This window comes from Ictidomys tridecemlineatus, chromosome 1 (assembly GCF_052094955.1).
Source record: "Ictidomys tridecemlineatus isolate mIctTri1 chromosome 1, mIctTri1.hap1, whole genome shotgun sequence".
Taxonomy (NCBI): Eukaryota; Metazoa; Chordata; class Mammalia; order Rodentia; family Sciuridae; genus Ictidomys; species Ictidomys tridecemlineatus.
The window spans coordinates 182,543,713-182,559,389 of record NC_135477.1 but is presented as its reverse complement, the minus strand read 5'-3'; positions in this window follow the sequence as shown (position 1 = coordinate 182,559,389).

The following is a 15,677-nucleotide window of genomic DNA, read 5'->3' as shown; positions in this document are numbered from 1 at the left end:
GCATGAGTCATGACGTGCGTGGTCTCGAGCCTGGGTGGTTCTCCACCTCCCAGGAGGCTCCCAGGGTTGTGTTCTGGACAGATGGCGACCCCAGAGCGCCTTGTCAGCGTCTCCCCTCTTCCTCGCGGCTAACAGACGTAAAGACGCTTGATAAACAGTATCTGTCGCTTCCCGCGTCTACGAACCACCACGTGGCAGTGAAGGGTCGCGCCACACGGTCATCATCGGTAAAAGCGCACCACAGACAGCCCTCCCGCGGTCGGTCACATCTGCCTGCCTTTCCCTGGCCTCTGCTTCGATACTCTGAGCCCGAGATGACATAGGTGGCTTTTAAGAGATGGCTCCTGTGTCCCTCTCGTGCTTCCCAACTTCCCAACTGGGATAGCCCTGCCAGCACCGAGCAAAGTCCTCCCAGTGCAGCAGCCCCGGACTTGCTCTTGCCTCCCCAGCCCCCCACCACGGCCAGCATCAGCCTGAAGTCCCACCACTGGCCACTCATTTCCTGGCCGACTCGGTCTCCCCGGGTGCCACAGCGAGTACTCTCACGTGGAGAAGGGGGGACGGGAGGGCAGCGGATTCATCTCAGGTAGGAGTCCACTCTCTCCATTTTCCAGGGGCCGAAAGGGCCTTCCGAGGCAGGCAGTCAGCTTCCAGAAAGACCTGGATTCAAATGCAGGTCCACGTGGCCCAAAGTCTCTCCCCATGTCTCCTGTGGCCCTTCAAGTGCTTGGTGGTCCTGCTGAGTGTCTGCTGGACACACGTACATCGTCCACATGGAGGTCACCCACAAAGGGCATCTCAGGTGCCAGAGCTGGCACAGGGTGGGACCAGGGCGGAGGGGAGTGGTGTTCCCTGGGCTCCTGAGTCTATTGCATGGAGCGTGAGATGTGGGGGGCAGAGGACCAGGGGCCCAGCCAGGATGGCAGGAAGGAGGAGGGAGGAGGGAGGTCCTGGTCCCCACTGAGACCACGGCGCCTGTGACAGTGAGTCCGCATGCCTGGGTGTTTTCTTGGCCACCGTCCTTTGGACTGTCTTTTTGTCACCTACTGTTAAAAACGTCCCAATTGACCACAGCCTGTGACGACTCCTGCAGAGCAGTTTCCCGGCTGTCGCTTTAAGTGCTTCTGAAGTGGGCTTTCTGCTCCAGAGGGTTCTGCGAAGCCAGGGAATCCCTTTCCTGCAGGCCACACCTCCAAGGCCACATCTCTGCCTGCCCAGATGGCTGCACCAGCTCCTTCCTTGCTGGTTCTGGTCCCCAGCCCCCTGCAGCCGGCCCAGGGAGAACGTCTACACACAAAGCCACCACGTCACCGCATGCTTCAAAATGCTCTCGTGAGGCCACATTTCCTGAACATAAAATCCAAACGCCTCAGCCCAGCAGGCAAGATCCCTGCCCGCTCCAACCTGCTGGGCAGGCGCTCCGGGGGACACGGCCTGTGTTCCCGTCGGCCAGACAGGCCAGAGGTCACCCAGAGGCCACTCAGAGCCTCCCGCATCCCCGGCAGCCTCTGCCCTCTCCTGAGCTGCCCGCCAATTGCTGACCAATGCCAGCCCACCTCCAGGCTCAGCTCGGCCTCCCGATGGTCACCTGGGGGCGTCTCTCTGGACTCCCACGCCCCCTGGGGTCCCTGCTCACTCTGTGCCAGCTGGACCAGCATCTGAGCCAGTCCTCCCCTGGCTCCAAGAGCTGTGGACCTTGAGGACTGGCGCCATTCTTGGGATCCTGTCCCCCAGCACTCAGGGCACACACTGGCCAGGACGACCTGGAGAGTGTGGGGAAGGGCGGGCGGCACACGGGCTGTCGCCTCCTCTGGGGCCCCTCCGCTGCCCTGGCCTTCTCCCATGTGGCCTGGTGAGGCTGCTTCCTGTGACAGGGGCCTCCCTTGGTCCCTGAACCCCGAGATGGGACAGGAAGGAGACAAGACGAAGCTGGGAGGGGGACACCCAGCAACAGGCTCCCTGTGGGCCAGAGAAAGGTGCCCAGGGGATGCGGAGAGGGAACTGCAGGGTGCCCGAGGGCCATGTCCCCAAGAAGAGGCCTCCATCTCTGTCCCCAGGGCTAGGTGTGGGGACAAAGGCATAGTCCCAGAGGCACCAACTGCGGGGTCTCAGAGCAGGAGAGAAGGGCCCAGGGACACCTGAAACATCAAGCAGCTGCACAAGTGACTCTGGACTCTGACACTCAGGGGTCCCTTGAGGCAGGAGAGGTGACAAAATGTGACCTGCCAAGGCTCTTCTTCATAAAGTGAAATGGGCCCTGTAGCCAAGGCAGCAGGGTGACCTGACCTGACATGGGTGGCAGAGACAGCTCCCTGGGGACCCATGATGACCCATGGCTCAGAATGACAAATGCCATCAACAGGTGACATAAAAGGCCAGGTGGCCATCCCTGTCAACTTTGCACACTGAGCACAGCTGTGGACTCTGGGAGAATGGAGGGTGGTCCACTGAGACCACATGCTTCCCGGCCGGGTGGGGTGCAGGCACAGCAGGACTGGGGGGGGGGGTCAACCCATAAGAGGTCTGGATGTCCACTTCACCCCCTGCTTTACACCTGGATCCCCCCACAGCAGAGTCCACGGCCTGAAAAGCTGTCCCCACCAGAGGGTCAGTGGACGACAGGCAAGAGAAGCAAATTGGCCAGAAACACACACAACCCAAGCTGGGCTCCTGCCTGGAAGAGTGGCCCTCTCCTCTCCCACCCTGACTCCTGGTTCTGCTCCCCGAGGCACCTCAGGGGCCCCGAGCTAGATCCCTTTCTCTCTGAGGATCACAACTGCTGCTGACGCTCTCAGGAGTCAGACATGCAATGAACCCAGCAAGAGACTAGGGCCCAAGCTTCTGCTTGAGGGCGCCATCTTGGGCTGCCCGATGGTCAGTCGGGTCTCAGCTGGGCTCCTTCCTATGACTCAGGAGAGGGCTGGCTGGGGAAAGCGTCTCCCAAAAACATGAGGCCGGAGACGGAATCTGAAAATAAGCTCAGCTAGAGAGGCAGGAGGGAAGGCAGGCCTGCCCGTGCCAAGGCCCTGGGGTAGAAAGGAGCTGGGCTTCCTCATAAAGAGAAACAGGCCCTATCCCCGGAGCCCGGGTGTAAAGCAGGGGGTGACGTGGACATCAATCTGTGCTTCTAAAATGCCCCACCCCACAACAAAGACCCCATCTCCTGCATCCGTGTCCCCTAGAAACCCTTCCCCTGAGTTCAGCAGCTCCCAGTAACTCATTTCAAACGAATAGGCTGAAATGCTGGTGGCCGCCCCCTCGGAGGCTGGCTGAGGAGGTGGCCCCTGGGCTGGCCCTCCCTCTCGTGGCTTCTCAGCAGCTCCTTCAGGGAGAGGCGACCCGGCCCGGCCCCAGGGTGAGCTGGGAGCAGGTCTACCTCACTTGAACCTGACCGCACTGTAGCCCCCGGCACCTCCACGGTGGCCCAGCCAGGCCCAGCCAGAGGCCACTGGGCCACACCCGGCTTCCTGGCCCACAGGAAGCGGGAGGCCAAGCCCCGCTCTTAAGTCACCAGGTTTCGGGGCGGTCAGCATCTCGTCTCGGGAGTAGCTACCTGTGCAGGCAGGGGTGGGGTGGGGAGCTCAGGCTGGGTCCCAGGTGGGCGGCAGGAAGGGGCCGGAGGACAGGGACTGGGCTTGGCCCGTGCCTCTGCTGAATGTTGAGTGTCTTCCGGGGCCCAGGACCCCAAGGAGCACAGGGACCCCAGTTGGTGGGAGGCACGGCCCAGGCCTGACCAGGCTCCCCCCTGAGGTCCGCTGTGAGGGCAGGCAGCCACGTGGCTCTCACCCTTCTAGAAGGAGCCGGAGCACTGGGAGCAGTCTGCAGCAGAGAATATGGGAAATCAACGTGCTGTCCTGTCCTGGGGAAGCAGTTCCCATGTCAACCCAGCTAGACCTTCCCAGAGAAGTGCAAGTAGCTGTGACACTGGCTGTGACACAAGGGACCGTCTTCCATCTTCCTCACTAATGGAACCTCTATGTTATTGGGGCTGTCTAGTACATTTCCCAGTTTCCCTTCCTGTAGAAGAGGCCAAATAAGATGCAGGCGGAAATCATTGAGAGAAACTTCTGGCCAATGTTTCCTAAAGTGCTGACACATCTGAGGAGTTGACCCTCTGCACTCCCTTCCCTTGACTGGGGCCTGGAATGTGGACACAGTGGCTGGAGCTGCAGCAGCGTTTTTCTATGACCACGTGGTAGCCTTGGTGATGGAAGCCTGGATCTGAAGAAGACAGATCACCAAGGCAGGAGGAGCTGTGGCTCCTCAGAGGACACGACCGGGGACCACCATTCCACCCTGGACTGTTCAGACTTCTGTTATATGAAAGAAAAGTAAATCCTTATCTCGTTTATGCCGCTGTCACCCGGGTTTTCTGTTACAGGAAACTGACACTAGTCCTGGGTGATAGTCTTGCTTTCTTAGTAGGCATTTCAGCAGGATTGAGGACTTCAGTCTTGGATTACCAAGACCCCCAACTCTCAGAGAAATGACTTCCCCTATAGCCTTCTCAGTCAAAAAAAATTCCAGGCTGAGTCCACCCTCTGAGCAGCTCACCCCCAGCCACCCCTGTGCTGGGCTCCCATCCCACTCGCCTCCCAGTGACCCGCATTGGCAGGGAAGGGGGCAGCTGCGACGAGGCCACTGCCCAGGGAGACACCCTAGGAAAGTGGACTGAGCCCTGGCCCACACCGCGGCCCAGCCCTCCAGCCTCCTGGGCTGGGGGCTCTGAGTTCCAGTTCAGGCAGAAGTTGGGACGTTGGGGTCAGTGAGGCCCCCCCGGGGCCAGCTTGCCCAGCCCTCCCCACAGACAGTCACCTGCTGCCACCAGCCAGGCCCTCCCATGGCAGGTGACACAGCAGATGGCCGGCTGGCTGCCCTCTCTCTAGCCCACTGCCATCCTGTTCACTGGCCATCTGGCCCTCTTCTCTGTCATTGCTGACTGCCCCTCCCCATGGACCCTCTTAAAGGGACAGAGACCCTGCCTGCCACCAGACGCACCTCCATTTTCCAGCCAAAGCACCCTCAGCCTCCTGCAGGACCAGCCCCAGGGAGAGAGAGCCCGGCACCCGGGACTCGCGGTGGCTGCACCATCTACTTCTAAGCTCGGCTGAGCGCATCTGGAGAAGGACCTGCTCCAAGCCAGCAGTCCCTGGCCTTGGCAGAGGGCTGCAGGAGCCCCTGGCAGGCTGGCCGCCGAGGCTGGCTGCATCTGGTCTGAAACCCCGGCTGCCCCGTCCCGGGAGGGCCTGGGGATGCTCTCCTTCTAGGAGCCGATGGAAATCAACCCACATTAGGGGGGCATGGGCCACTCTGCCCGGGGACAGGAAGGTTCATTTCAGAGGACCTGCTCTGTAGCCAGGACAGGGCGGAGCAGCCTCTCGCCATGGGTCCAGGCCTGAGCGCCGTCCCCGTGACGTGATTTCTATAGAGACCGTCGCCATGGCACCAGGTGCCTTCTTCTGCTATTTCAAGAGGAAAAATCATCAAAGGTCAGAGGAAAGCCACCTGCCGTCGTGCCTTCCTGTCCCCAAAGGCTGCTCAGTGTGTTCCTGTGCTGCTCCTGAGGCTGGAGGTCTGCTGCAGCCAGAGGGGCCCACGCTCCCTGCCTGTCCCCGCGAGACTCTGAGCAGGGCTGGCCAATGTTGTCACTTGTGCACTGGGACTGGCCACAGGGAGGTTCTCTTACCTCCTGTTGGCTCGAGGGGCAAGGGATGGAGCTGGGGTGGGGTCACTGCTGGGGGCCCTGGGCTTGGAGCCAGCCAGGATGGGCAGGAGCAGGTGGGGTGCATGGTGACGGAGTCACCGGCATGGACATGCTTGCTGACCACACTTGGGCCGTGGTCTCCCTGCTGGGTGGGGAGGGCAGGGAGTGGCTCTGAGGACAGGGCTGGGACGCTTCCCACAGGGATCAGCTATCTTTGCATCTAATTCTGGGCAACAACCAAAAAACTCAGCAGCTTACACTACTAAGCACTTCTACTTCCTCTGCACCCAGCTGAGGAGAAACGAACCCGACCCCTGCTGGGTGGGCTGGGCTTGGCTCCAGGCTGAGGCCAAGCCGGGTCTGTTCCGCATGCCCCTCACCCTGGAGGCACCGGGAGACAGTTCTCTCTCTCAGTCTCTAAGCCAGCTTTCCGTTGCTATGACAAAATAGCTGAGATCTCAACTTCAAATAAGGAAAGGTTTATTCTGGCTCAAGGTTTCAAAGTTTTTCAGTCCATGGTCACAGGGCTCAGTTGCTTTGCCACATCATGGTGGCAGGAGGAGGCGGCTTACCTGGTGGCAGTTGGAAAACAAGAAAGGAAAGAAGGAGAGAAAGAAGGAAAGAAGGAAGGAAGGGAGGGAGGGAGGGAGGGAGGGAGGGAGGGAGGGAGGGAGGAGAGGCTGGGGCCCCACGCTCAACCCCAAAATGCTATAAATGGCACCAACAAGAATCCAATCATGTGGTTTGCACAGTGGGCCCGAGGCCTGCCCACTGGGTTCCAGCCTGAGCATGTAGGACAAGGGCAGGGGTTTTTGCTTAGTTCTGTCTTCTAAGCCTCAGCGGCTAGAAGAAGTCCCCACACCCTTGCCTTAGCGAAGCTCATGCCTTGGGTGTGTCCAGCAGAAAAGCTGACGACGCAAGAGCGAGTGCTCACAATGGCAGACGGGATGAGAGAGGAATTGGGGAGCAAAGGGAGAGATACGAGTGCCCACCACGCACTGAGAGGCAGAAAGCTCCCAGAGCCATTGCAACTCCTGAGCAGCATGCCCTTGGCCCATGCCCTTGTAACACCGAGGCCATGCACCAGTGCAGGGGACACTGGCTCAGCCCTAGCAACGGCCCGGAGGTCTGAACCCCCACCCCGCTGGGGCTGTGTCTCCCTCTGGAGATGCCCGTGTCCTCCCTTGCTTTACCCCGAAGGCTTCTCACCCTCGAAATCATCCCTTGTCTCCCCTGAGTGTCTGCTTCCCTAACAAGCCCCTGTCTGTGCCTTTGATTGGCACTTGCTGGAATTCTCTTCCTCACACAGGCCTCACATTGCCGGGCCCAGTCAGTCCCCTTCTCGTGGGGAGCCCTCCAGACCCACCTCCGAGACACTCTTCTCCTGGGTGGGAAGGCTGGGCGTCTCCTCTAGCCCCCTCTGAAGCCACCTGTCTTAGTACAGGCATCTGGCTCACAGGGGGCTTTGACACAGGCAAATGTGTCCAGAAAGAGCCACAGAAAGGGGACAGGAACCCCCAATCCTTTCTAACACAGCAGGGGGCGGAATGGGCTCTTAGGAAGGGTGGGACCACAGTGCCCCATATTTCCCAGAGTCGGGCTGACACATCCAGGGCCTGGATTTCTGAAAACCCAGGGGTCTGCACCTGCAGGCAGCTCGGGGCAGACGCGCTGCTGGCCTCAGGCTGGGACTCGCTCTGCCCACCCGCTCCGGCCGTCTTGGCCTAGCTGACGGCTGTCTCTCTGGCCTGGGGCAGGCTCTTCCTGTCCTCTGGGCCTCCTTCTGGGTCAGCACTTGGATGACATAAAATGCTGAGAAAGGGACAACAGCTGACAGAGGTTCTCAGATGCAGCCTGCAGCGGGTAAGAATCACCCCTCCCCCAGGACCGGGAGGATGCAGAAGCCACATGAGGGGAAATACTGACTCTCGGTGCCAGAGAAAGGGGGACACTGGGAGACTGCTGTTCGTGGGCCCGTCCCCCTGCAGGGTAGCAGGCGCATGGAAGAGAGGAATGACAATGGCTTCGTCTGGCTCAGGCCGTCTCTCTCCAGGACCTGGCACCAGAGCAGGCCACTGGCAGACTCTGACGAACTTGGGGAAGGAGGAAGGAGAGAGGGAGGAAAGAGGGAGGAGAGAGAGGAAGGCCATCCCACGTACTCTCCCTGGCAGGATCTAGTCTTCCCAAGCACCTGGCCAATGGCAGATTACCATCCCTCATTTTCTGGACAAGTGGTGACTGGGCATAGCGAGCGGCATTTTCCTGTCCGTGAGACCATGGCAAGTTACTGAACATTCTGTGCCTCAGTTTCCTCCTCTGAAAAACGGAGGTGATAACAGCACCGTCTAACGCAGAGACGTTTTGTGTGAGCACTTTGGCACCTGATAGACACACCCTGACTAAATTCGAGCCAGGAGTATGACATGGAAAAAGGGCAGCTTTGTCCAAAGCCCAGTCAATTTGAGTAAAAGCTCCCTTCACCACATCGCTCACCTCCACATGCTCACCTCCACATGCTCACATTCACACGCTCACTGTGACTCTTGTCTGATATGTGGGTTGATTTTCAGTTACTTTCCTTCTCAAAGTTGAGGCCAGAGCTCAGCTCGGATAACCACAGATTTGCAAATTGTTCTAAGAGTTGGGGGGAGGGGAACGAGGAGGGAAATCACTTCCACAAATAGTGCCGAAGCAGGAAGTGCAGACCCTGCATTCTTGAGGATGACACCTGGCAGTCTCCATGGACATTTGACCAGTTTGGCTTCTGGGAGTAGGGCCAGTGCCTCGGGTAGGCTGTGGTTTGGGCTTATAAAGTAATAAATATGCCAGAGAAAAAGGTCCCCCCCCCCGGAACCTGGGCATACCCCCACCCGAAAATTTGTGAACCTGGAGCAGGTGGGGTTCCACCAAGGGACCCAGAGGCAAGGAGTAGGAGAGGCAGTGCACCTCACCTGCCACCGCCCTCCCCTCTCCAGCCCCTCAAAGTGCCCCAGAATGACTAGCGTTCCCCTTGCACCGATCTGAGATGGCGCCATTAACAAAGGCCAAAAGCCATTTAGGCTGAGAGGGTAAAAGCTGAGATAGCCAGCTCTCCCCAGGCCCCGGACCATCTCAGGTTTCTGGTGGGGTGAATGGCGCAGGCTGGGCGCTGTCCCAGCAGATCTGGTTACGCTGTCGCTCTCCAGCACCACCGAAGCCTTGGCTGCCGGTGAAGGAGGCCAGAGGAGGCTTTTGGTGACCCAGGTGAGCGCCTGGCCATTGATCCTGCCGCTGTCCTCTGCCGCTTCCCGTCCACTGCTGCTCCCTGGGTCTTTGCTCAGGAGAACCTGGAGATAAACAGATGCTTCCAAGTCCATCCGCCCCTTCGCTTGGTGTATTCTTTTGTTTTAGCTCCAGAACTCGAGCCAATCGTTCAGCCTCATCTTCAGCATGGGGAACATGAAAGTCCCCAGCCTGGTGCAGACATAAGTGAGATCAGACTCTCAGAAGAGTTAGCTGGGAGGGGACCTGGCCAAGTGCTCCCGTCCTCGTCACCATCAGGACAGGCAGGGCGTGTTCCCTGGAAACCACCCTGTGCAGATTGGCCAAGGTCGTCCCGTCAGACCTGAACAGAGTAATGACAGCAGGGTGCAGCCAGTTCTGAGACGGAGACGTGGGGCTCAGAGCACCACTTCCTTCAGGTCACTCAGTTGGTGACAAGCTGAGCCAGAGTCCAGGCTGCTGAGTCACCCCACTTTGCGCTATCCAGTGCAGTGTTGACACACATCACTTGTCCCATCTCACCAGGCTGCCGCAACCCACCTGCAGGACGGAGTCCGGTCTCTGATCCTCACCCATCTGCCTTTGTTCTCATCTCCTGCAGTGCATTCTGGGAAACTCCTCTGAGCTCTGGGAGGCTGACTGTTAGCAACCTTCTTGCAGGATTTTTAACATCCAGAGCCAACAGCATGGACAAGCTCTCCAGGATTTCAGTTTGCTCTTAAAGCTCAGCCCAAAGCCTCAAACAGATTCCTGCACTTTCTTCCTTCATTTCAAAGGAAAGCTAGAGAAACACTGTGTGTGTGTGTGTGTGTGTGTGTGTGTGTGTGTGTGTGTGTGTGTGAAAGTCAGGGCACATTCTACTGCTCTAGGGGCTCCCTTCTCTCAGGGAAGAAGAAAGGAAGAGCTGGGCTTGTAAAACCCAGGCCCTCAGAGCCAAGCTTGATGCTCAAACTTGGAGGTCATGAAGTCACCTGTGTTGCTGACTTTTTTTATAACCTGGACTGAATTATAATCCAGACAAAACCTGTTTTGTCTAAAAACAAACAAAATCTCCAGACTGTAAGCTGTGAGTCACGTGGCCAGCCAGGAAAGGGGTAAATGAGGCTTTAGATTGTGCCATACACTGGCCCTGGGATCTTGGACACATCAGTACTCGTCTCTGGACTCAGTCCTCTCATCTGTGAAATAGGCACCATACCGTCAACTGTACCGTCAGATTCTTTGTCAGATGTAAGAGGAGATGATGTGTGCCAAGGACTGGGCCTGACACAGAGATATGCAATCAGTAAAAGCCACCATTTGTCACTGTGGAATGACGTCCTCTGGGGGCACTTAAGGCAGAATCCCTTTGTTGGTCAGCTTTCCATCACTCTAACAAAATACCTGAGAGAACTTAAAAAGAGAAAAGGTTCATTTTGGCTCACATCTTGGGAGGTTTCAGTCCACGGTCATTGACCCCTTTGCTTGGGGCCTGTGATGAGACAGCATGTTGTGGCAGCAGCATGTGGCAGAGGTGACAGAGGACAACTCTCAGTGGCCAGAAAGCAAAAGAGGGGAGTGGACCAGCACCCACCACACCCCCAGAACCCACAGCACCTACCGCACCCACAGCACCCACAGTACATACAGCACCCACCGCACCCACAGCACCCACAGTACATACAGCACCCACCGCACCCACAGCATCCACTGCACCCACAGCATCTCACAACCCGTAGCATCTACCGCACCCATAGTACCCATAGCACCCACAGGACCCATTGCACCCACCACACCCATAGCACCCGTGACCTAAGACTCCCCCAGGCCCCACCTCCCAGTAGCACCAAGCCAGAAACCATATTTGTGTCACATGGACCTTAGGGGACATTTAAGATCCAACCCACAGCACCCAGGATGGCCCTGCTGTGAGGAGGGACTGGGGAAATGCCACCCCCCCACCAGGCGAGGAAGCCGAGGCCAGGGAGGTGAGGTGGACATGGAGATGAGGCTGGGAGTCTGTGACTCGAGGCCTGGGAAGGGGTGCACAGCACAGTCAGGAGTCTCAGTCTTACTTGCAAGGCCAGGGCCCTCAACCTCAAGCCGGGGACGTCAGTGTGGCAGCCAGCCACACCCTGTTCCTCCAGAGGACTGGTGACAGACCCCCAGGGGGCTGGCTTGCTCTGCCCTCCAGGCTGTGGGTCAACCAGAGGGTTGGCAGGCGTCCTGAGGTCGGTTTCTCATCCCCAGGTGAGAACGAGGGCCCCCTCCTGGGCTCTGTGACACAGGGGAGCTGCTCCCTTGGCTGTGTGTGTGTGGCAGGCACATGCGAGGGTCCGTCCCTGGGCTCAGCTGGTCCAGGAGGAGAGCCCTCATTTCCTTCACGTGACGGATGAGGAAACTGAGGCTGGCAGAGGTGAAATCAACGTCACACAGCTGCTGAGGGGAAGGACAGGTGGTCCTCCAGCCCGTCTGTGTGCCCGTGTGGGCTTCTGTGCCCTGGGCCACGCTGCTCTTCTGGGGGTGCCTGGGCCTTTGCAGGTGGCCTCAGACAGCAGCTGTGGCAGCTCAGACAGAAGGGAGGAAGGCCACTCGGGGCTGACTCCTGTGCCCAGGGTGTCTGGGCTGCAGCAGGAGCACCCCAACCCCTGTGCTTGGGACAGCAGGGCCCAGAGAACGGCCAGCAGGGCTCTGGTCAGCTCGGGCTGCCGCAGACGGAGTGGGCGCGGGCCTGGCTTAACCGACATTTTCCCACAATCCTGGAGGCCCCCGCAGTCCTGGAGGCCCGAGGTGCAAGGCCACGGAGTCCAAGCATCTCTCCTGTCTCAGGTTCCTTCGCGCTCTCCCTCCCTGTGAGTTGGGGTCCTCGTCTCCTCCTAGAGAGACGCCCGTCACGTTGAATGTGGCTCCACCGTGATCTCAGTTGATTTTTAACCTTTACCACCCTGTCTCCAAATGCAGCGTCACTCTCCCGTCCAGGGGTAGGGCTGAAACCGTGGGGAATGTGGGGATCGCAATCAGCCCCGAACACCCCTCCTGGTCCTGAGGGGCCGGGGTGCCCTGGGTCTTTCAAGCCTCCTGTGGTGGAGAGACCTCTGGGCTCCCAGGTGCCTTTGAGAGTCCCGTCCACTGTCTCCTCTGGGTCTCCAGCTGCAGAGCTCTGCTCACAGGTCACCCTCTCCAAGAGCCCTCTCCTGTCTAGAGAACCCACTTTCCCAGCCCATGACCCTCCTGGATTTGATGTGTGTCATCTGTTGGCTGATTGTCCCTTTCCCTGGCTAAAATGCCAACTCCATAAAAACAGGACTTTAATTTTGCCTCAGCTGTACCCAAGCACTGAAAATAAAACTGGGGACACGGGTTGCGGGGAGAGGAGGAGAGGAAGGAGGGAGGGACAGGGGGAGCGAAGGGGACTTCTAGGGCGGTGGAGTGTTCCGTGTGACCCTGTAAGGGTGGGCATACGTCGTTATGCCTGGGCTCAGCCAGAGGAATGCACAGAGCCCACAGTGAGCCCTCAGAGAAGCTGCAGACTGCAGTTAATGACAAGGCTTCACGGCTGCTCCTCCATGGGAACAAAGGTACCACGTCGACCCAGGAGCTGAGACGCAAAGCTTGGCGGGAGTCTGTGGGGAGGGCACCCACTCTGCACTTCTGCTAACTTTCTGCAAACCTTAAACTAATCCAAAAAGCTAAGTGAACTCTCCTCATTTATTTTTAAATTACCTGGCACCCAGTAGGCACCCAGTAGGCACCCAGGAAGTTTTTGCTGACAACAGAGCCAACAGGTCGGCCTGTTTGTGGACGTTCGCTCCTTGGCCCCAGTGCTGATGAAGTGCAAAGCTCAGACCCTCGAAGGCTCCAGAACCAGCAGGAGAGAACCCACACCCCGAGGTGGTGATTGAAGGTCCTAGGCGCCAGCCGCCTGCAGGGAGCTGCGCCGGTGTCACCTGAGATGCTTCCTGGACAGCCGGCTGCGGGAATCCCTCCAGGTCAAGGCACCAGGGTCCAGTCTGAAGCCTGGAGGAAGAGGAGCGATGAATGCCGTCCCCTTCTGTCATGGCTTCTATTCGAGGTGTCCCCAAGGGCTCCTGTGTGGGACGATGTGAGAAGGGTCAGAGGTGAGGTGACTGGGATGTGAAGGCCTTAACCAGCCAGTGCATTGACCCCTCATAGGGATTAACTGGGTGGCCCCTGTAGGCAGGTGCGCTGTGGCTGGAGGAGGCCGTCATTGGGGGTGGGCTTGGGGGTATATTTTGTCCCTGGGGAGGAACTCTCTCTTTCTGCTTCCTGATGGCATGTCCCCAGCTGCTTTCCTCGGCCACACACTTCTGCCGTGTCGTTCTGCCTCTCCTGGGGCCCTGCGGAAAGGAGCCAGCCATTTCTGCTCTGAGACCCCTGAAGCCACAGACCACCAACTTCCTCCCTTAAAATCGTTCTCCTCAGGTCTTTTGGTTGCAGCCACAGAAAAGCTCACTAAACACCTTCTTCCAAGGTGTGAGGCACATGGTTTTTCGGAGGACGGGGCCCAGCTACCCGTAACAGTGCCCTGTCCACTGTACAATTCAGGGATCTCCTTCCTTCCTTGTGCCCCTTCCCCACTCCCTCACCAAGCTTCCTGAGGTCACCTCCCAAATAAACAACTTATCTAAATCCCAGTGTCTCCTCCTCTGGCCACCCACACTGACGATGCCTGCTGCAAACGTGGTCCAGAGAAGTCCCTCCCTGAGTGGCATTCACTGTCGTCATAACTGCTGTTAACAAGTGTGCAGAAGCCACTCCCCATCTGCCTGGGGACATGTTCCGGGTGGCTTTGGACCCTGTGTGCTATGCACCGTGTTTCTTCCTACACACCCTGCAGACGTGACAATTTTAGCAAGAGATCATCTGTCCTGTGTCCTTCCAGCTTTTATGTCCCATGCTTCCTTTGCCTCACCACTATTGTGATGGTTATTAAGCAAACTAAGGGTTATGCAAAGACAATCCTGTTGGTCCCGGGGCAGTCAGTCAATAACTGAGACAGCTAGCAAGTGACCAATGGGCTGGGAGTGGACAACTGGACAAAGAAGTGGTGTCATCCAGGGTGAAATGGGGCAGACGGGAGATGTCCTCACGCTACTCAGAGGGACAAGCCATTTTACACTTACCAATTGTTCATTTCTGGAATTTTCCATTCAGCGTTTTTCAACATGGTAACAGAAACCTTGAAAGGGAACTGGGAGAAGGAGAGACGGCTAGAAGAGCAAGATTCATGATGACGACTCTCTAGGGCCCCAGAGGGAAGGGAGCCCTGCCTCCCTGCTTCACTTCAGAGGGCACAGGACACAAGGGCCTTCCTCATCTAGGGCTCCCTGGTTCCAGTGCCCACAACGTCCCCGCTGCGCACACCTCCACCCTCTCTGGATTAAACCTCAGGGTTCCAGGGAGCTGTTAGCAGGGGTCAGATAATAAGGACTGCAGGAGTGACCAAAGAGCTTCCTGGGGGTGCCCAGGGAGGACCACCAACCCCAGAGTCAGGTTTGGATTTGTGGTTGGGTTCCATGGTGCTGGCAAGTCACTTTAATTGCAGGTGGCCTCAGTAAGCCCCTCAGAAAATGGGAATAATGGGGCCACCTGTTAGGAGGACCCAAGCATCCGCTAAGAGGGCGAGGTTCAGTCTGAGACAGCTCTGGGCTTGGGGAGGGGGACTGCCTTGGAAAAACTTAGGAAAAACTCAATCTCTCTGAGTCCAAGTTCTTTCTTATAAAATGGAAGTCATGCGAGTTCCTGAGAATAGGACTATGGTGAGAATTACCTGAGGCGCTCCCATCAGTCACCAAACACAGCCCACGAGCTTGCTGGGAACGCACAGGAATTATCTGGAGCTTTTGGGGACACTAGCTGCAGTGCAGTCCATCAGCATGGACCACTCTGGAGAACAGTGGGACACGTCAGGATTAGAACGTGCGCGCCTCTGGCCTGGCAACTGCACCTGTCAGAGAGTCCCCCAGGTCCTACACGGTGCGAATGCTAACTGAATATATCAAGGTGAATGTGTGGGGGTGCAGAGGGCAGGCACCATTTCTAACAGCAAGACCCTGGAAACAGGGAACTCCTGTATTAATTGCCGAGATGCCCACAAAGAAGTATCATGTAGTTGTTCCAAGGAGAACTGAGACTTGTGTGCACGCACAGAAAGAGGTCCAAGATACATGGGTAAGTTAAAAAGCAAGTGGTAGAAGACCAACCTGTTTTGTCTTTTATTAAGGCACACACATATGACTAGAAATACCCTTCAAAAGGTTCTCAAGAAACTATTCACAATGATTATTCTAAAGCAGTGTTTCTCACCACAGGCAATTATACGACCCAGCCCGGGGGACATTTGGCAATTTCAGGAGATGTTTATATTTGTCACTAAGGGTTGGAGAGTGTGTGGCTAGGAGCCAGACATGCTTCTAAACATCCCACGGTACACAGGAAAGCCCCTGAATTATGTGGCTCCAAATGCCAATAGCACCCAGGCTGAGAACCTCCAGAGGTGTGGGATAGGTGAGAGGGCTCTTGAACGTGGACAGGAAGATCTTTTTAATAGCATGTTTACCTACTTTTTAGATATATTAGATTAATAGCAGCAGCAACAATGACGAACCTGGCTGCTCTAAACTATGGGATAATGCGTGTCAAATTCCAGCACACAGTAGGTGCTCATAAGATGTTCTTCCTCTGCCTGAGTTTTGCTGCATGTGCAGAAATG